At 51.6% G+C, this 21,065-nt stretch overlaps 1 long non-coding RNA gene across 1 annotated transcript; it reads left to right on the forward strand.

The window, feature by feature from the left end:
* The first annotated feature begins 2,201 nt into the window (after nt 1-2,201).
* LOC120101512 (uncharacterized) lies at nt 2,202-14,156 on the forward strand. Its single transcript, XR_005502062.2, has 3 exons — nt 2,202-2,475; nt 7,129-7,240; nt 11,795-14,156. It is a non-coding gene; the product is annotated as an uncharacterized LOC120101512 (long non-coding RNA).
* Nucleotides 14,157-21,065: the final 6,909 nt, after the last annotated feature.

The raw sequence follows: 21,065 nt of genomic DNA on the forward strand, positions 1-21,065 counted from the left end.
TACATTTGCCAGCTTCCCCACATCAACAGAACCTGCGGCTTGTAAGCCTTTGGCTAAGCCAGTTCTGCGTGCTGCAGGCCGTACCTGTCTCCAGACTTGGCTTGGGTGACAGGTGTAGGTATGCTGGCGCCCACACAGTTTCTTTGCCTCCTGCACATCCTCTGAAGTACACAGGTGGCCCTGAGGCCACCTCCCAGAAGAGAACACTCAGCAGAATGGGCCCTTGTGGACAGGACAGGACTGTGATTGACCCATCCTGGTGGATACCCACTATTTGGTAACTGGGCCATACATGGACTCACTTCATGTCCTGTTTCTTCTCTCTGGGAAGAAATTACCTAACAGAACAGAACAGAATAAAACCCACAAAAACTAAGGAAAGAAAGAAAGAAAGGAAGGAAGGAAGGAAGGAAGGAAGAAAGGAAGGAAGAAAGGAAGAAAGAAAGAAAAACAGACCAAAGCAGGCTAGTCCTCTGTTTCGGCCAGCATGAGGGAGGCCCCACTCAAGTCTCTGTGGGTGGCATTGGGTTCAGGCCCTGAGTTATGTCCTAACCTCCATGTCTACTGGGATAGGCAGCTGGACACAGGCTCTGGACACAGGGACCATGGCCATAGCATGAGGCAAGAACAAAGGTTCTGGGCTCTGCCAGACTGTCCTAGCTCTCTCCAGCTCCACTGTCTTAGAGCAGACAGATCTGTGTGGTTTAGAGGTGTCAGTGCCAGGACAGAAAACAGCTCTCTAGGTAGAGAGCAGACACTCAGTTAGAAGATGTGTTAATCAGATGAGGCAATCAACAATCTTACAGAGTGCCAAGTGTGTACAGAATTCAAGAAGTACCTGTCACCTGAGGAGACAAACGCCTCTGAGGGGAGGGCTGTCATCCAGAAGGCCTTCCTGGAGGGAGAAGACTATTTCCAGAGTTTTCAGAGGCTAAGCAGTCCTCTGTGTGATGGGAGTTGGTCCTATCTGCCCTGGCCGTTTCTGGTGAGGACAGATGAACCTGTGGGCAAGGCTCCAGGCTCCTTCCCAGTTTGTGCTTCTGTCTCTGTGTTTTGGGACAGGTCTGAGAAACACTGTGCTTTGGAGTTCACTGGGGAGCCAGGCAATCTGGGGGGGCCGAACCCATCTCACAAAGCCTGTGGCTCCAGTGATTTACTAAGCACATGGGCTCTCTGGATGGGCAGGATCGTAGCAACTGGGCCTCTGCTTGCCCTTGGCTAAGGCCTCAGCAGAGCAAAGAGGAAGCAGGCACAAGTTCTGGTGAAAGAGGGATGTTTGTGTAGCTGACCCATGAACTTGTGCAATGGATGTGGGGCCCGGAAAGCCTGCTGTCTGTGGCTGCACGCGAGGGGCAGCTGTGGGTCATCAGGAGTAGCCCAGGGTGTCTCCACCAAGCCATAGCAGGGTTATAACCCCCCGGCTGGGCTTCTACCCTGCAGGCTGAACCAGGCAGGGGATCCTACCACAGGCTTGCCAGTCCTCAGCTCTGCACCCACCCTTGATGTGGCTCCTGTGCCACCTACTCTAGAGCCTGGGGGACAAGACCACACTCCTCACCATATATGCAAACACTGTCTTCCCGCCAGACCTGGCTGAGTCCTTGATGTCTCTCAGAACAAAGCTGGAGGCCTGGCCCTTGGGTCAGAGCCAAACTCTGGTCTGAATGATGGTCTGTCTAAACTCTGCTCTCAGAAGTCCCTGTGGGAACTGAAGCAGGTCCTTTGGGTGAGCACTGGGGCAGCACCCTGGGTAGACTAAGTAGAAAAGGTGTCAGGTAAGACCCGGGGCTAGGCTGTGAGTGAAGAGCCGTAGTACCCCAGAGAGCCTGGAGCAAGGACAAGCACTGTAGTCACTGAGTTTGGCATCTACCCTGACTAGCAAGAGAGGCTGGGAAGGAGCTACCCCCTGCCTCTGTGCCTATGGGAGGGTCGGGATTGTGTTGAACAGAGCAACAGCAACAATTAACATAAGATGTTTTGGGGGAGCCCTTCTCATCCTCCACAGAGAGGTTCCAGAGGGCAGGTAGGTGCCCAAGTGCCCAGTTGCCTCCAGGGGTAGCAGTGTTCTGAGGGACAACCCTGAAAGTGCAGGGGAGGGAAGGGGACAGGGTCGTTGATTACTGTGGCGTCCCTGATTAAGTATAGAACAGAGCCAGGGCTCCACCCTGGCCACCACTATCAGGGCCTGTGTGCATGACCTCAGCAAGCCAGGCTGGCATGGGGAGGAGCGTGGGTCCCCTGTCCTCCGGGCGGCATTATCTGGAGCTGCCTTGCCCTGCCAGAGATAATTGTTTATAGCTGGAGCAGATGGTGGGAACTTGTCACAGGGCCAAGGAGGGAGATCTCACAAACATGGTCAGGGGCTGTGGCCCTGGCCAGGGAATCTCAGAAGTCTACAGGGGCTGATTCGGCCATAGTGGCTCTTCGAGGGAAACCGAGGCGAGGAAAGGGAGGTGACATGCCCTGCGGTTGCAGGTACGTGCAGTTACATGGACTACACGCAGTTACATGGACTACACTGGGCCCTCCTCCTCTCATCATGTGGTCACACCACTGCAGGCCCTGCTAGGTGCTCTCTGGAAAGGGGGACATGGTTGGAGGGACAGCCAGCCAGTTTCCAAGAGCTTGCCTGCCATGTTCCAGGCCATACTCCCCCACCAGGCTCTTTGCAGACCAGGCATAGGATTCATGACTGGAGACCAGGAAAGAGACCTGCTTACCTCAACATTACTGAAGGGACACCAGCAAAGGCTTCCTAGGAGCAGACAAGGAGTTGACTCTCCATGTGGGGGGTCTCAGAGAACCTGGGGCTCTTTGGGATCCCATAGAGCCCCTCATCCTACACGGAGCCTTTCAGTCACCCCCACCCTCCTCGGTCCCACCCAGTGCCCGCAGCCAGCCTTCTTGCTCCTCTTGCAACATCATATGAAGGCTGTGGCGGAAACCCTCGTCACTTTCAGGCCCCAACCTGCTGCCTGCCTCGGGCTCCCAGGCTCTCTCCCACGGGGGAGGGGGTATCAGCCCAGAGACCCTGTGGAGACATGTCCCTGAGCTGCAGGTCCCTGAGAGAGTGGTGGTGGGCACTGCTTGTCTCTGTTGCCTGGGAAATAATGCCCTATGCCCAGACCCCAAACAACCAGGGCCTCACAATAATCACTGGGTCCTGCTGCCTTGGTCTCTGCATAGTCAAAGGGTCCTCTGCCCAAAGCCCCCATCAGATGCCTGGGGATGCCACTTCTCAGCCTGGTCCACTTTGGGGAAATGCGTGTGAGCGAGGGACACACTGAGATCGGCTCCTCTTCCTGGTCCCCAGTTGCACCCTATGCCCTCGGGAGGGGGTAGCGTCCTATTTCTCAGAGACCCTGGGTGCCTAGCGGAGTTTTGCCCAGGCATGTCTGGAAATTGAGAAGTCTCTTTGGAGTATGGACCAAGCTAGAGAGAAAGGCAGTTTGGGATAGACACACGGGTGGGGGGCCTGGGACCTACATGTAGCCAAGACCCAAGCAGCCCCTTCCTTGCTGGCTTCTCCTGGCTGCAGGCAGGTGGGTGGTGGCCCCATGCCCTGGACTTCCTGTTCACATCGCAGGCTGCCGCAGGTGGGGCCAGTGACAGGGTTTTCCTTCCTCTGGGCAGATGAAGCAGAGGTAGTAAGTTGGGGATAAACAAGGAAGGTACTCTCCCTGCTGGGGCACTGCTAGAGGGGGGGTGCGGGGTGCGTGGTATAAGGGACTGACTTTAGACAGAGGCTCCCGGAGGGAGCAGCCTCCTCTCTGTGCCAAGGAAATACTTCTTTGGCCTTTCTGGATGCGCCTAGCAAAGCTCTCCTTGCCATGATGCAAGCTGTGCACTGCTCACCGGACTCAGCACTGCAGCAGCCAGGCCTACCCCAAGGCTCTTTCAACGGTGCACATTGGAACTCAGACTAGTGTGGTACCCTATTACCCACCTACACTTCTTCCTCAGCTCCCTGGTCTCCTCTTTCCTTGGTTTCTTCCTTGCCCCACCAGTGTTTGATCATGGTACAGGCCCTGTCTGACCTCTCTATTGCACTCACTGTTCTGAGGGCTTTCCTACAGCTACTAGGGGGCTGAGAAAAGCCTCTCCAGGGGCCTCCGCCCTCAGTGTCCAGGACACAGACCCAGGGAAGCTTGGTGACAGTGGGGAAGGGCTCAGAACAGAGATGGGCGAACAAAGGGTGGCACCAAACAGCCCAGGGTGGGCCCTGGTCAGGGCCGGGCACAGTCTCAGGTGCCCATCCACACCTACCTGCCCCTTCCTGCCTTGTAGGGCACCCAGCCTGGACCTTCATGGCCAAAGCTCCCTTCCTCGGCTCCTCAGGATGTATCTTTTCAGATATAAACAGAGCATAACTCTGTGGTCCAGGGCATGTCCACCTCTTCCAAGGGCCCCCTGCCTTTGACTCGACCTCTTCATGTCCTGGAACCTGGACAGGCTCTGAAACCACACCAGGGTGTCCTGGGCAAGCTATTTATTAATGCCAAGGTCAGTGCCTGAAGACCACTATTTAGCTTCTCTAGTGGTAAGTTACGGATGATGCCTCTCAGGGCAGCTGCTGTATCAAGCAGGGCACATGCCCGGGCAATGCTCGATGCAACTAGATGCTAGGGATGGATCCCCTGGTCCCTAGAGCTCTCTCTCTCCCATCCCCAGGGAGCCCCTCTTACTGTCTCTCCATTACCGAGTGGCTCCTAAGGGACCAGGGATCACCCAATCAGTGTGCCAAGCCCCGAGTGTCTCTAGTGTAGTGGTTCTTTACCTCCATCCCTGAGCCGTCACGGCGGCCCCAGAGGACTCTAGATGTAGCTCTCCATCCTCATACTAGGGGACAATAGCCTTGGGAGTATCTAGATTCCATAATTCTGATTTCCACAACCCTGGCCAGGCACCAGTGTCCTTTGCCGATCATGTGGTCAAAGTTCCCAGTTCTATCTACCTCCTGGCAGAAGCAATTACTGAGCACCAGCTGTGTACTGTACAATGGCGATGTGGGCAGAGCCAATGGGGTAGATAGGCTTGCGTCCTGGTCAACTTGGGGGTATAGAGGGAGGGTTCCTCCCTAGCCCCAGTGGTGACCTGGACAACCAGCCAGGGAGCAGCTGGGGCTGGACAGCTTTGTGGCTTCCTGAGGGGGCACTCGCTGGTGCTCACACCTGGCCACCTGCCACTCTTCCCTCCTCTGCTCAGCATGTTCTCACGCTCAGAGCTGGCACAGAGACCAGGCCACGCTGAGACTTGTTGTCTTGGTCTTTGGAAGGTAGGAGAGGCTCTCCTCTGGGCCCGGGGGGCAGGAGCTGCGGCAAGTCTGGACATGGCAGGAATAGAGAAGTTGTAACACGGGCCAAACAGCTCTAGGAGGCCCCTGAGAAACATACCTCCCAGACCCCAAGCCAGCTAGGGCATAAGCGCCTGTCTGTCCTCCCTGAAGCTAGTCTAGAGGCCTGGACCAGCCAGGGTCCTGGCCTTCTCTGGTCCTATCCCCACCTCTTGAAGCTGGGGTGAGAAAGCTGGTTGGGACATGCTTACGCAGCCTTGCTCAGCCGTGTTCTTTATCCACCACAGACAGTGGCACCCTCATCTCAGGCCCCGGTGAGACTCCTTGGAGAGAAACACAGTGATGGGAATGGCTACTTGGGTGCACAGATCTTGTCTCCCCACCAGGTGGTCATCTCTTTAGGTCCTGTCACTAACAGACTGGTAGTTTCTACCTCACTGATCTTATCTAATATTGGATTCAGTCCCTGGATGTGTCTAGCTACACTGGTGGATTTCCTTGGCCCCAAGGAGAGCAAGAACTACCTTGCTGCCCGGCAATGGCTCTGCCCTCTGATAGTTAGCTGCATACCTCTGGTAACAGACCCGAGGGGAGTGAAAATCCCTAGAGTCAGGCTAGGCCTCTGACCCCTGAATCTTCTCTCTATCCCACTAAGCCCTGGGATGGGCCTGTAGTTTTAAGGACGTACTCCTCTCTGGGAGTCCCCAGGCTAACGAAGTCCCTCCAGTGACAAATGGAACTCCTGCACATCCCCCACCTGTCAGAGCTGCCCCAGCAGAGGGCCCTTGGATAGATTCCATGCTAGCTGCCACCTATCCTCACTCTGTTATCACTTTGGGAAACTGAGGCCCAAGGAAGCACAAGTCCATACTCAACCTCAGGAATTGCTACTTCGCTTGGGGGAAATAACTTGGTCTTTTAGTTCTGGGGAGCAGACCTCCCAAATTCTCCATCTTCTAATCCTTGCTAGGGCAGGAGGATGATGGACCCATGAGCAGGGGTTTTTCTGCAGGAGCCTCCTGTGGTGGCAGAGGCAACACCTAGGAGGGTAAGACGCAGGCCCCCTAGACGGCAGCCCCCAACACTCCCCACCCACTGGCACCTTCCCAGGCAAGCGTGGGAATGTGGCTGGCAGGAACAGGCCTCTCCCCCGGGAATCAGCACCTGGGTGCTGGCCAAGAACACTCTGATCTGAAGAGGAAGCACAGCTCCGTTGCCCAACACGACCCAAGACCACTGGAAAGTGAGGAAGCCTTGGGTAGATGCACACTGTCCAGGCCGAGCCTTGGGACGATCCCCAATTCCTGTTATAGTCAGAGCCTGGATTCCAGTCACAGTGTGAACCCTGATTCGAGACACGGATGGAGGCTTTGCAGAGGCACAGACTGCCCTGGTCATGAGTAGCCCTCCTGACCGCTGATCCCAGATACAGATTAACTTAGGCGATTCATGCACTAGTCTTGATGCTATCTGCCTAACAGTTTTTGACCCCAGCCACAGACACATACATAATTTCAGATACAAGTTTGTCTTTGGTCCTCGTCACAGCCTGAGCCCCTCAACAACATCCAAGGCGAGCCCTGATTCTAACCCAAGCAGAGCCCTAATCAAAGCCATAGACCCGTCTCTGATCCTATCTACAAACTGAGCTGTGGTCCTGTGGAATCCTGATCCCAGCCACACACTGACAGAGCACTGACTAAACCTTGATCCCTGCCACACACTAAGCTCTGACACAAGCACAGAATAAAAGACTGACCAGGACCACAACCTGAGCGTGGCTCCTGACTTTAAACTGATCCGGACTCCAAGGTGAGCTGGCTTTCTCTTTGCAGGTTCCCAGCTCTAGCTGTGCCTGTCTCAGCCCTGTGTCCCTCATTCCCTAGACTGAAGACCCTGTGGGTTAGTTGCCTTAGGGGAGGCGAGGTGAGCAGCGGAACACAGAAGGTAACACCCCGTCCCCACTGGGCTCTGAAACTTTCCTGTGTTCATTTTCAAAGTAAATTGGGGCAGCTAGTGCAGGGTTAAGGACAGAACCCAGCTGTAGACCTGCAGAAAGGCTGAGGAGCTGGGGGATAGGGGAGGGGAAGAGGAGAGGGGGCTCCCGGGTCTTCTGAATACTTGCTGTATCATAGCCTTTCTAAGCTAGCTCCAAGGAGTGAACAGGATTCACTGGGCTTTGCCCAGGCTAGTCCACCCTGTGCCCAAGTACGTACAGCTGTGGATGGTGTGCTGAGCTCTGACTAGGTCAGTTACACGCTAGGAGCAGACCTCAGTTTGACAGGTCCAGACATGTGAGGCAGGTGCCTGGGTGGGGTGCTTTTCAGATGGGGGTGGTCAGAAGAAACAGAGACAGCAGAGGGAAGGGACATTATAGGGACTCAGCCAACAGACAACACCAGCTCCCCCATGCCTGTCCAGCTCCCCACGCCTGCCCAAGTCCCATGCTGATAATCTTGTACTTAGGGAGGAAGCTGCTTGTCAGAGATGAACTACTCCTCTAATCTCTGCACCTTATCTGCCTCCTATTTGCCCCTATCTGCCTCCTATTTGCCCAGTGAGAGTTTAAACATTAGGTCTGGAGGTCAACGGAGTGGGGAGGGATGGCTGATGTTTGCCCAGCTACTTTCAGCCATGTTATAAATAGCCTGGAGCTTCTTGGCTGTGGGTGGTTGCAGGGTCCTCCACAGGCACCGCCTAGCACTTGGGCACCAGATGCCAGGTGGCAAGCCTGAGGTATTGACATTCCCCAGCTCTGTGTTTGGCTTCCGATAGAGTCACCGACAATGGCAGGGTTGGAAGAGCCTTTTCTCATAGGGAAGCCCCCTGCTCCCTAAGGCTACTCCCTGAGGTTGTCTGGAGCCACACCTGCACCGTGGGAAAGCCCCAAGGTTGTGTTGTTCTACGGAGAGCCTCAGGGGGTCCAGGGCTGGGCTAAGCCTCAGACATAGGCTCTGGCTCTCGCTCTACAACAGACAACTGGTTAGACTTGGGGAGTGGCAGGAAGTAGAGCCCTGCCCTGGGTCAGAGCCCTTCCATGGAATGCCAGACTCTGCCCGAATGAGAAACCTGCCGCTGATGTATCCAGAAGGTGTCACTGACAAGAGCATCATGTAACTAAGGAGCCTCAGTTTTCTGGCTATAAAATGAGATGCTTAAAGCACACCTTTAACCCCGAGGCAGAAACAGGTAGATCTCTGTAAATTCAAGGACAGTTCAGTCTACATAGTGAGCTCCTGAGCAACCAGAGTTACACAGTGAGAACGTGTCTTGAAAGAACAACAAAACAAAACAAAACAAACAAACAAACAAACAAGTTAGGAAAAAATGGTTTGGTGGATACAGTATTTGCTGAGCAAGAATGGGAAGCCAAATTTGGATTGCCAGCAACAGGCAAAAAGTTGTAAATGTTGGGGCCCATCAGTAATCCCAATACTAGGGACAAAGACAGGCAGATCCCAGGGCTCTGCTGGCTGATTAGCCTAGCCAAAATGGTGAGTTCCAGGTTTGGTGAGAGACTCTGTCTCAAAACATAAGGTATAGAGCAATAGAGAAAGACACCTAATGTTGACCTCTGACCCTCATGTATACATATATGAGTGAGCACCACCATGCATACATATATATACATATATGTATATATATGTATGTATATATATAGTATACACACACACACACACAAACACACACACACACACACACACACACACACACACACACACACAGGTTTGCTCATGGTGTCTCATCCCAGCCTTGTGGAAGAAGACAAACACACTGTCAAATTGTCAGCAACTCTCAACTATATGTTCTGTAGAGCTCTGGGCCACCCCACAGGCCACAAGCCAAGAGAGCATGTTGGGGAGCCAAGTGGGTTTGCTGTCATTGAGGGCCTCAGGGGGACAGTCAGACCTGCAGGTGCCATGTCCATGTATGCCTGGCCCTACTCTCAGTCCAGCAGGATATCCATCCTAGAGAGTGACATCATGACAGTCAGGCTAAGGTGAGAGAGCCCTGGGGCTGGTGAGTGTGGTACACAAGGTCATCCTCCCTTTCCACCACAGAAAATCCCAGCACTCAGGAGGCAGAGGCAGGCAGATCTCTGTAAATTGGAGGCCAGCCTGATCTACAGAATAAGTTCTCAGGACAGTCAATGCTTTACAGAGAAACCCTGTCTAAAAAGTCAAGACCAAAACCAACCAACTAACCAAACCAGAACAAAGCAAACCAACAAAGCTCTGTGTCCCATCTACTGGGAGAATGAAGACTATTCTGAGCACTAGACTGTTGACATCTCAGACAGTGTCGACGTCACTCTGAAGGGGTGCACAGTCACTATGAAGGACCCCAGAGGAACCCTCGGGAGGGACTTCAATCACGTCAATGTCGAGCTGGAAAGAAAAAGAAGAGGCTCGTGTTGACAGATGGTGGGGTAACAGAAAGGACTGGCCACTGTCAGAACCATCTGCAGTCATGTTCAGAACGTGATCAAAGGTTTTATGCTGGGCTTCCGTTACAAGATGACGTCTGTGGATGTTCCCTTCCCCACCAACACCCTTATTTGGGATAGTGGAATGGGTCTTTGGTTGAAATCTGAAATTTCTTGGGTGAAAAAAATACATCTGCAGAGCCTGGATGAAGGGTGTTGCTTGCTCTTTTTCTCAACCTCAGAAGGATGAATTCATCCTTGAAGGAAATGATATTGAACTTGTTTCAAAGCCAGCGGCTCTGATTCTTCAAGTCGTAACAGTTAAAAACAAGGACGTCAGAAAGTGTTTGGATGGCATCTATGTCTGAAGAGGGCCCAGAGTGACGAGTGGAACCTAAGCTCTGGAAACAAGATCCCGATTATGAGTATGATTTGCGGTGTCTTTTGGCATGATAAATGACATACTTGAAAAAAGAAGAAGGGGGTTGGAGGGATGGCTCAGCGGTTAAGAGCACCGACTGCTCTTCCAGAGGTCCTGAGTTCAATTCCCAGCACCCACATGGTGGCTCACAACCATCTGTGAAGAGATCCGATGCCCTCTTCTGGTGTGTCTGAAGACAGCTACAGTGTACTCATATATAATAAATGAATAAATCTTTAAAAAAAAAAAGAAAGAAAAAAGAAGGAAAGAAGACAGAAAGGGAAAAGAAAGTCAAACTAGCAAAAGCAACGCTATTAATACTACAAGTAAAACATTTTCTTACCCCCAAAGGTTACTTTTCTACCTTGTTTTAAAGGAAGTTAAGATAATCCATGTGATGCTATCAGAGGTACCCTGCCCCTGATATTGTTAGTGACATTCTGCTACACGTGCAGACAGGAGCCTGGCATAACTGTCATCAGAGAGGCTTCACCCAGCACCTGATGGGAACAGATGCAGAGACCCACAGCCAGACGTTAGGTAGAGATTAGGGAATCCTGTGGAAGATGGAGAGGAAAGAATGAGGGGACAGAGGGGTCAAGGACACCACAAGAAAACCTAGAGAATCAACTGACCAGGGCTCGCAGGAGGAGCCTGCATGGGACTGAACTAGGCCCTCTGCAAATGTGTAACAGTTGTGGATCTTGGTCTTCATGTGCTTCTAACAGTGGGCTTAGGGGCTGTCTCTGCTTCTATTGCCTGCCTTTGGGACCCTTTCCCCCTACTGTGCTGCCTCATGTAGACTAAATAGGAGAGGATGCTCCTAGTCTTACTGCAACTGGATATACCAGGGCTGTTTGGTAACCATGGGAGGCCTCCCTTTTTCTGAAGAAAAATGGGAGGAAGAGTGGATAGGGGTAGTGGAGAGGACTGGAAGGAGAGGGGGGAGGGAAGCTTCAGTAGGATGTAAATTTAATTAAAAAGATAATTCATGTGCTATGCATGTCCATTGGGTCATGTGACCTAGGTCTGGCTGGGCAGGTTGGATGTCAGAGAGCAGAGAGGTCTGTCAGGATATAAGGGTAGGAGATTGAAGGTAATCTGAATAGCAGAGGACAGAGGGGCCCAGTGGCCCTGGACAGTGGAGCCTAAGCCCAGGGTCTGTTCTGAACTTCAGAGCAGGTCAGACTGGACTAGGAGGGTGGGGATCAACATAACAGAGTAAGAGGTGAGGACATAGTGATGAACTGAGGCCACAGCCTGGGGCCTCAGGGAAAGGCTGCTGGGGTGTAGAAGGCTGTGTGTGCCTGGTCCCAGGCTTCCACAGGCTCACTGAGCAGAAAAGGCCACTAGATAGACCAAGAGGACAGACCTCAGTCTGCAAAGACAGCCCTGGAGAGCTTCCTTAAAATCCAAGGGGGGAGGCATGGGCTGAGGGAAAGTGTCTTCACCAGTGTCTCAAGCTGGGGTCCGGGTACCTGCACAGACAAAGCCCTGTGCACGTTTCTCCTCCCCTGGCCACCTGGGGCTGTTTGCCCAGCAACCACACAGGTCAGCCTCAAGTTATCCCTCTCTTTCACTTGTGAATAACAGCTCTTCACATCCCCAGGGAGATGTGGCCACCAGTGACATCTGCTTTCTCCTGTTCCCACAGTCCTTGCCCTCCACAATCTGTCTTGGCACCCAATTGGGGCTTGCCATACTTGCGAAGGCTCTCGGGGACACTGAGGCATGCCACCAGGCTGCGGCCTCAGGGCTGTGGACCTGCCTGCAGTCCTGTGAATGCCAGGTGAGCAGCTCGAAGCCTGCAGCCAGACACCCTGAAGTTGGAACTGCTTCTCAGAAGAGGAAACCCAGACACCACAAATCTCTGGACAAAGCCTGTAGCTCTGTCCTCCCCAGCCTTTGTATCTGAGTGCAGAGTGCAGAGCCCTAAGCTGCCTTCCAGTGCCGTAAGTGTGGACACAGCGCCGTGCCTCTGCGTAACAGAACTCTGCACGTGCAAGCTCAGGTGTGGCTTGTTTGGGACTCTGGAGACTGGGGTCCTCCCTGGACATCGCACCCACTGCCTGTTCTGCACCCTGGTTTCTCTGACAGCACAGTTACCTGTTGCTCTGGGCCAGCTGGGAGCCAGACTTGGCTGTAGCCAGTGCCAGGGATGGAGCTGAGCAGAGGCGGTAAGGCGGAACAGGGATGGGCTGTGATGGGACCTTGGCAGCGTCCCAGCCCACTCTTCTGGGCACACAAAGGCCTGCTGACCATATGCTGCTGCTCTGATTTGTTGGGGCGAGGGCTAGAAGCGGCTGACACACTCCACCCTACCCACCTTGGCACAATGGGACACCCTGCAGGCAGGCTGTGCATGTCCTTGTGCCCCATTAGCCTCTCAGAGACCCCCCTCAGCTGGGCTATAAGCATCCCAGCTGCCGCAAGCCAAAGGAGTTACAACTCAGCCGCCTGCTTTGCTGCCTGAGCATGAGGTACCCTGTGAGGGGCTAACCAGGGGATGTCAGTAAATGGAACCTGAGAGCAACATCAGCTCCGGAGGCAGCAAAGGGAGGGTGGCTCTCTGCTGGCCTCGGGAGCTCCAACACACATCCTTGTCTGCCTTGCCAAAGGCTTCTCCATTCCACAGTAGCACTGGTGTGGACCCACCTGTGGCCCTGTGCTGACTTCCAGTCAGGACCGTCAAGTCTGTCAGCTCTTGAGGTCTGTGTCTCTGAAAATGGGGAGCTCCCCTCTGAGGGAAGGCTGGAGAAGAGGCCTGGACTACAGCCTTCCTTCCCTTCCCTTCCCTTCCCTTCCCTTCCCTTCCCTTCCCTTCCCTTCCCTCCCTCCCTCCTTCCCTCCTTCCTTCCTTCCTTCCTTCCTTCCTTCCTTCCTTCCTTCCTTCGTTCGTTCTCCCCACCACCATCATGTCTTCTCCCATCCTGCACAAACCTTCCTCGTGCCCCTTGGTAGGCCATGAGGATACTGAAGGGCTTCCAGAGGCTTGGATATTGATGGACATTGGGTCTAGGCTGGGAAAGAAGCTGAGGAAGGTACAAAATATGGGGACCTGGGAGAGAGTGGGATCATACACACCTGTGTACACAGTTCATGTCCATGACTGTTTCTAAAGCCACATTGTCCCCTTGTGGTCGCCTGTGGTTCTGCATCATCTGGGTTCTCTCCCAGACCAGAAATGAGAAATACAAGGTGCTGAGAGCAGGCTGCCAAGGATGCTGCTGGCCACTTGGGGCCTACAGGGCCCCAGGAAGGAAGGAGCTGGGGAGCCCCTTGCTCTAAAACATTGTGGTTTGGACTCAGAGCCAGGGTTTCTGGCCTGGAAACCTTCACTTCCCTCATACACCCCAGTGTTGGAAAGAAGAGGACTCAGGACCTCTCCAGAGAAGGGCCAGGGCCAACAGAGGTAGGTTAGGACCTGCTCTTCCCCGTGATCCAGGCCTGTGTGAAGGTATGGCAGGGCTGCCACCTCCAAGGGTTGTAGATGAAGAGATTAAATACCAATAAAGCAGAAGAAAAATGAGTGGATAGAATTGAAATTAAGGGGCTGGAGAGATGGGTCAGTGGTTTAGAGCACTGACTGCTCTTCCAGAGGTCCTGAGTTCAAATCCCAGCAACCACATGATGGCTCACAACTATCTGTAATGAGATCTGATGCCCTCTTCTGGTGTGTCTGAAGACAGCTACAGTGTACTCATATAAATAAGAGGTAATAAAACATTTTTTAAATAAACAAGTCTTTTAAAAATGAATAAATAAATAAAATGGGCCAACCAAAAAGTCAGTGTAATGCGGTTAAATCTGGAAAGACTTATAAAAAGGTAGCTCTCCAAGGAAAAGACATACTCCACCAAAGTCAGGATCCAAAGACGAAGCGTTGCCTCACACTCAGCAGACACTGGGAAAACAATATTTCAGTCAGGAGCCACTGCGTGATCAGCACTGAGGAGGAAAAGACCAGAGGAGAGCTCATGGTTAGCCCAGGGAACATCGTGGGATGGGGAAGAAAGCGGAGACAGGAAAAATAATGTATCAGAGTTATAAAACACCTGATGGTCAAAATTTTGGCAACTCAGATGACATGTAAAAATTCCTCGAAGGACAAAAATTACTAACACTGACACGGGAAAATCCTGCACCTACTAAAGTTCAATTAATAATCAAAAGCACTTGCACAATCAAAACAGCCCTGAGATTCCACCTCACACCAGTCAGAATGGCTAAGATCAAAAACTCAGGTGACAACAGATGCTGGTGGGGATGTAGAGAAAGAGGAACACTCCTCCACTGTTGGTGCAATTGCAAACTGGTACAACCATTCTGGAAATCAGTCTGGAGCTTCCTCAGAAAATTGGACATTGAACTACCTGAGGACCCAGCTATACCTCTCTTGGGCATATACCCAAAAGATGCCCCAACATACAACAAGGACACATGCTCCACCATGTTCATAGCAGCCTTATTTATAATAGTCAGAAGATAGAAAGAACCCAGATGCCCTTCAACAGAGGAATGGATACAGAATATGTGGTACATCTACACAATGAAATATTACTCAGCTATCAAAAACAATGACATCATGAAATTCATAGGCAAATGGATGGAACTAGAAAATATCATCCTGAGTGAGGTAACCCAATCCCAAAAAGCACACATGGTATGCACTCATTGATAAGTGGATATTAGCCCAAAAGCTCGAATTACCCAAGATGCAATCCACAGACCCCATGAAGCTCAAGAAGAAGGACAACCAAACTGGGGATGCTTCAGACCTTCTTAAAAGGGGAACAAAAATATTCATAGGGGGGATATAGAGGCAAAGTTTGGAGCAGAAACTGAAGGAACAGCCATTCAGAGCCTGCCCTACCTGGGGATACAGTCCATATATATATATACAGCCACCAAAACTAGATAATAGCTATGAAGCCAAGAAGTGCATGCTGACAGGAGCCTGATATAGCTGTCTCCTGACAGATATAGCTCCTCAGTCAGAGCATGACAAATACAGAGGCGAATGCTAGCAGCAAACCATTCAACTGAGAACAGGGTCCCCATCGAAGGAGCTGAAGGGACTTGCAACCCCATAAGAACAACAATACCAACCAACCAGAGCTCCCAGGGACTCAAAGACACCATTAAAGAGTACACATGGACAGACCCGCGGCTCCAGCTGGATATGTAGCAGAGGATGGCCTTGTTGGGCACCAATGGGAGGAGAAGCCCTTGGTCCTGCCAAGTCTGAACCCCCCAATACAGGGGAATGTTGGGTGGGGAGGCAGGAATGGGGGATGGTCAGGGAAGGGGAGCATCCTTATAGAAGGGAGGGGGATGGGATAGGGGGCTTATGGCCTGGAAACCCAGAAAGGGAATAACATTTGAAATGTAAATAAAGGGGCTGGAGAGATGGCTCAGCGGTTGAGAGCACCGACTGCTCTTCCAGAGGTCATGAGTTCAATTCCCAGCAACCACATGGTGGCTCACAACCATCCGTAATGGGATCTGATGCCCTCTTCTGGTGTATCTGAAGACAGCTACAGTGTACTTGTATATGATGGATGGATGAATCTTTGAGAAAAAAAAAAAGAAATGTAAATAAAAAATCCAATTTAAAAAAGAAAGAAAGAAAGAAAAAAAGGAAGAAAGAAAGAAAAAGGCACTTGCTGCCAAGCCTGAGGACCTGAGTTCAAACCACAGGTCCCTCTAACCTCTTCATACATGTTGATACACATACACATAAATAAAAATAAACAAATAAAATGTTTAAGTGTGAAAAAAAAGGGAAAAGCCCTTGCCCAAGATTGGGGATGAGACTTAGTTGGTACAGTGTCTGCCTGTCACGAATTAAGCACTAGGTTTGATTCCCAGGGCCACATAAGACAAAATGAAAACCAAAACAAGCAGAGGACAGGGTGAGATGGCTCAGAGGTTAAAGGTACTTACCACCAAGGTCTATGGTCTAAGTCTAACAGTTGGAAGGATCCTGTTCCATCCCTGAGACCCACAAAATGAAAAATTAGAACTGACTCCCAGAAGATGTCCTCTGACTTCCATATGAGCATGATTACACACACACACACACACACACACACACACACACACACACACACACAGGTATATACACACACATAGACATGCACACATACACACATATCTCACACATATACACCTCACACAAATAGTCACACACATCTCACATAGACACACACAGGTATACACACACATACACACAACATACACACAGACACATACACATACACACAACATGGACAGACACACACACAGACACACGCACACACACATCTCACACATCAGATACACACACATACACACGACATACACACAGACACACACAGACAAACACACATCTCACACAGTCAGTCCTGCACATCTTACACATACACACACACATATATAGACAGGTACACACATACACACATACATACAGCATACACACAGATATACACACACAGACACACACAGACACACATAGACACACACACACACACACACACACACACACACGCACGCACGCACACTAAACTTGACTGATGTAGTGATGCACACCTGCAATCCAGTGCCGGGAGAGTGAGAGGAGCAAGTGTGGGACTAGCCTGGGCTACAAGACCCTATGTCAAAAAAGGTGGGCACAGGACAGTCAGGCTGAACAGAGGGTTAAGAATGTGTGCTGCTCTTGCAGAAGACCCAGTCATCTGCTAGCATCCTTATCGGGAAGTTCACCTTGCTTCTAACTCTATCTCCAAGGGATCTGAGCCCTCCTCAGCAATCCACCGCACACACGTGCACATACCCCATACGACTTAAAATAAAAATAAATCTTACCCTCTCATCACTCTCATGAGCTCAGGGCCAGTCCTCCTTACTGCTGAAGAGGCTCATGCACCCGAAACATGGTCAGACTTAGGTTCAGCCTATGCGGAAGTCAATGGCAACACTTAAACACATTTAAACCTGTGGCACCTCACAGGCCACACCCACACCTCCACATGGGGGCGAGGACACAGTACCTTCCTTTTCTAGGGGCAGGCTGGGATGGCAGCTTCCCACAGAGCAGCCTAGCAAGGTTCTTCCTGGCCATCAAGGCTGGTGCATGATGAGGGTGGCCTCTGCAGGACAACACCGTAGTTACAGCAGTTATAAGCCACCAAGGGGAGTTAAAACGTCCACCCAGCTGGCCTCTGAGCTGCCAGGGTCACCAGAGAACTGAGTGTCTGAGGCACGTCATAGCCCAGAGCTGGCCAGGGAGCCTCAGGGAGCCTCTTTCTGTACTTACCTCTCTAGTGTTGGGGTTACAAACACTCAGTAGTTTGTATAGTTCGGGCTTTGTGTGTGATTTTGTGACTGGTGCAAATCTGACTCAGGGCCTACAGCTTTCCCAGCAAACACTTTACAGCAAAATCTCTGTCTGTGTGCTTGGTTTTGTTTTGGGGTTTTGTTTATTTGTTGGCTCGTTGGTTGATTTGTTTTTTTGTTTTTCGAGACAGAGTCTCTATACGTAGTCCTGGTTGTCCTGGAACTTGCTGTGTAGACCAGGCTGGCCTTGAACTCAGAGACCCGCTCACCTCTGCCTCCCAAGTGCTGAGATTAAAGGCCTACACCACCACCACCAGGCTTCCAGCTTTTTTTTTTTTTTTTAATTTCATTTTAAATTAAAAGGATATGTGCATGTCGTTTAAGAACTTCCCCAAGATGCAAAGAGTCATTCACTGCTCCATTCCAGGAAGTAAGCATCGACTGGTGTTACCGTTCTCCACGTTGTCCCCTCTATGAAGCCTTGAAAGGGAAGGGAGTTCACACACAAGTTCCACCACACTCAGCAGAACCGACAGTTGCAGAAGGATGAACATTTGCAGCTCCATTTTTCACAAGCATTCACGTGTCAAGTTGACGTTCGCTAACTCCCGTGTGCCCAGATATTTGACACCTATCATTCTGGACATATCTGTGGGATGTTTCCAGGTGACACTGGAATGACACTGAGTAAAGTTGATCACCCACCCTGGTAGCAATCAGGGGACCTTGTCTAGTCAGCAGAAAGCCAGAGTAGAGTGGAGAGGGAACAGGCTTGGAGATATGGCTCAAGTGTAGACGGTGGTTCTGGTGCTAAAGGTCCTATTTCTTATTGGTTCTTGATGCAGCAATAGAGATGCTAGTGGCCAATGAGCTGGGAGGAATAGGCGGGACTTCGGGATCCCCTTAGTCAAACTAGAGACGCAGAAGAGAAGGATTTTTTGTCAACTTTGGAGTGAGCAAAGATGACCATCTATGTGACATCTCAGGTGGAGTGGCAGGAGACTAGAAGCAATTGGGTCATAAGGCAGGTTGAAAATTATATTAATGGTATGTGTGTTTCATCCATGGATCCAAGGGAATCTGGGTGGGGGCTGGTAGTGCAACCCATTCCCAGAGCTTAAAGCGGGGTAGCAGAAACTACACGATACACAAGAGTACATGCTTACTATGTGGGAGGCCTAGTTGGGTTCTTAGCACTGTGGTGGGAGAGGGTAAACGCAGAGGGATCAGTTGTGGTGGTCACGATGCATCTAGAACACTACCTGGGCCGACTGTCACTCCCACTCATAACTTGAGATGTGGAGGTGCTGGAGGGCAGGAGAGCAGAAGTGTGTGTGTGCAGGGGGAGGCAGAGAGAGATGTAAACGTTAGGACCTCATTTTCCACCCTCTGGTCAGAAGCTGACCAGAATAGTAGTTAAGAGCGCTGGCTGCTCTTCCAGAGGACCTGGGTTCAATTCCCAGCAACCACATGGTGGTCCACAATCACCTGCAACTCTGGTCCCACAAGATGCACATGCATATGCACAGATGAAACACCCACACATATAAAATAAGTTAAGAAACCAACCAAATAAAAACCATAGGAGTCGAGCACCCCGACCCTCCTGTCTCCTGACGCTGCGTTCCTGGGCAGGATTGCAGTGTCATGGAGCTGGGTTGCACAGTGAGCAGACCCAGGAACTGAATACAAGTGGCAGGCTGGACTCTTGGCACTCCCGGGTTTTGCTTGGAACCTCCTTGTCTTTATCAGGGTTACTAAGGCTGTGATGAAATACTGTGACTAAAAGCAACTCAGAGAGGAAAGGGTTTGTTTGGCTTACATATCCTAAATCACAGGCCAGTGAGGGAAACCGAGGCAGGAACCCAATCCAGGCAGGAACCTAGAGGCAGGAGCTGATACAGAGGCTATGAAGAATCGTTGCTTACTGACTTGCTCCTCATGGCTTGCTCAGTCTGCTCTCTTATAGAAACCATTAGACCAGGGGTGGTACCTCCCACAATAGGCTGGGTCCTCCCATATTAACCCTAATTAAGAAAATGTCCTGCAGACTTGCCTATAGCCCAATCTTTGTTTATTCAGTTGGTTTTGTTTTGAGACAGGGTTTCTCTGTATAGTCCTGGCTGTCCTGGAACTCACTCTGTAAACTGGGCTGGCTTTGAACTCAGAGAGCCACCTGCCTCTGCCTCCCAAGTGCTGGGATTAAAGGTGTGCACCACCATTGGCCAGCTAGAGCCCAATCTTATGGGGAGTTTTCCTGATTGAGGCTCCCTCCTCTCAGATGACTCTAACTTGTGTTAAACTGACATAAAACTAGACAGCACACCTCCTCTTTGCTTTGTGGGTTCATACCTCAAATGCTGAAATCCAACCTAGGCCAGCTGGTCCCAGAGAAAAAGCAGGGCCCTAAAAGAGACCTCCTGTGGGCAGAGCCTGGCAGGCATTCAGGGAAGTGCTGTCTCCAGATTAGCTCCCTGAAGAGGTGCCCACCTTTCAGAACAGTAGCAGTCAACCAAGCAGGATGTTGTGCCATACTGAATTAGTAAGACCTTTCATCTTTGCGTCTCAGGGACCTTTTGAAGGAAGCTATGCAAAGTCGCCTCGCGCGATGAGCTGGCAGTTTGTTGCTTGTGCTTTCCACACTCCGTGGTTTGGAAGCGAGGCGTGACTGGTACCAGGAAGTTCTGAGTTATTCCTGATTCAGGATCTTTGCCTATATGTGGAAACACCGCCCCCGTGTGGTTGGTTGGTGAACTGCATGAGCGGGGTCTGCCTTTTCTGCTGAGGCTTAAAGGATCCCAGTCCCAGGAGTCCCCAGTGGTCATGAGAACAGGACTCTACCCAACTATGTCCCTGGAGGGGACAGGTATTGGTGGCTTGGAGGTGGTGGCCCCTGGGCAGGTTGGCTTAGGCTTTGTGTCTTGGGTGAAGACTCAGAGATACCTGGAGTCTGAGCCCCAGTCTCAGTGAATGTAGTACAGAGATGAAACCCAAGTAGGAGCCCAGTCCCAGGGCTCCAGCAGGCAGGTCCTGTGGAGTGTAGGGTTGGGCCTAAGCAACAATGGTCAGCAGCCAAAGGGTCAGGCCTCCACAGCACAGCCCTCGCTTCCTGGAGGAATGGGTGGTGAAGTCAGCAGGGGAAGTTAGAGGCCACTGGGGCCTCTGGTTCTGGGATTCATGGAGTCAGAACCTTCCCCAGGCCGAGCCAGGCCAGGGCTAGCATTCGGATGAGTTCCAGACATGAGTGTAGGCCTCTTCTTGGGCCACGTCCCACCCTCCAGTCTCCACAGCCCAGGCATCACAGGGTCAGAGCAAGCCCTGACCACGTGTTTGCTGGACTAGGAACTGTGGCACAGATGGGTCCAACAGTTATGACAGATCCGGTCAGCCACTGTAAGCTGTCGGCAGCAGGCTGGCCTTGCCCCGGCTGTTACAAGGGTAAAGAGGAGGAGGCAGGCAGAGCCAGGACTCCAAAGTCTCTCCAGGGTATGAATGCCCTGCTCAAGTAGGCTGTGTGGAGTAGGCTATGTGGAGTAGGCTGTGTGGAGTCTCAGTACTCAGGAGGGGTGGGCGGGAGGATTACAGGCCTCAGGCCAGCTTTAGCTACT

The sequence above is a fragment of the Rattus norvegicus genome, chromosome 3 (assembly GCF_036323735.1).
Source record: "Rattus norvegicus strain BN/NHsdMcwi chromosome 3, GRCr8, whole genome shotgun sequence".
NCBI lineage: Eukaryota > Metazoa > Chordata > Mammalia > Rodentia > Muridae > Rattus > Rattus norvegicus.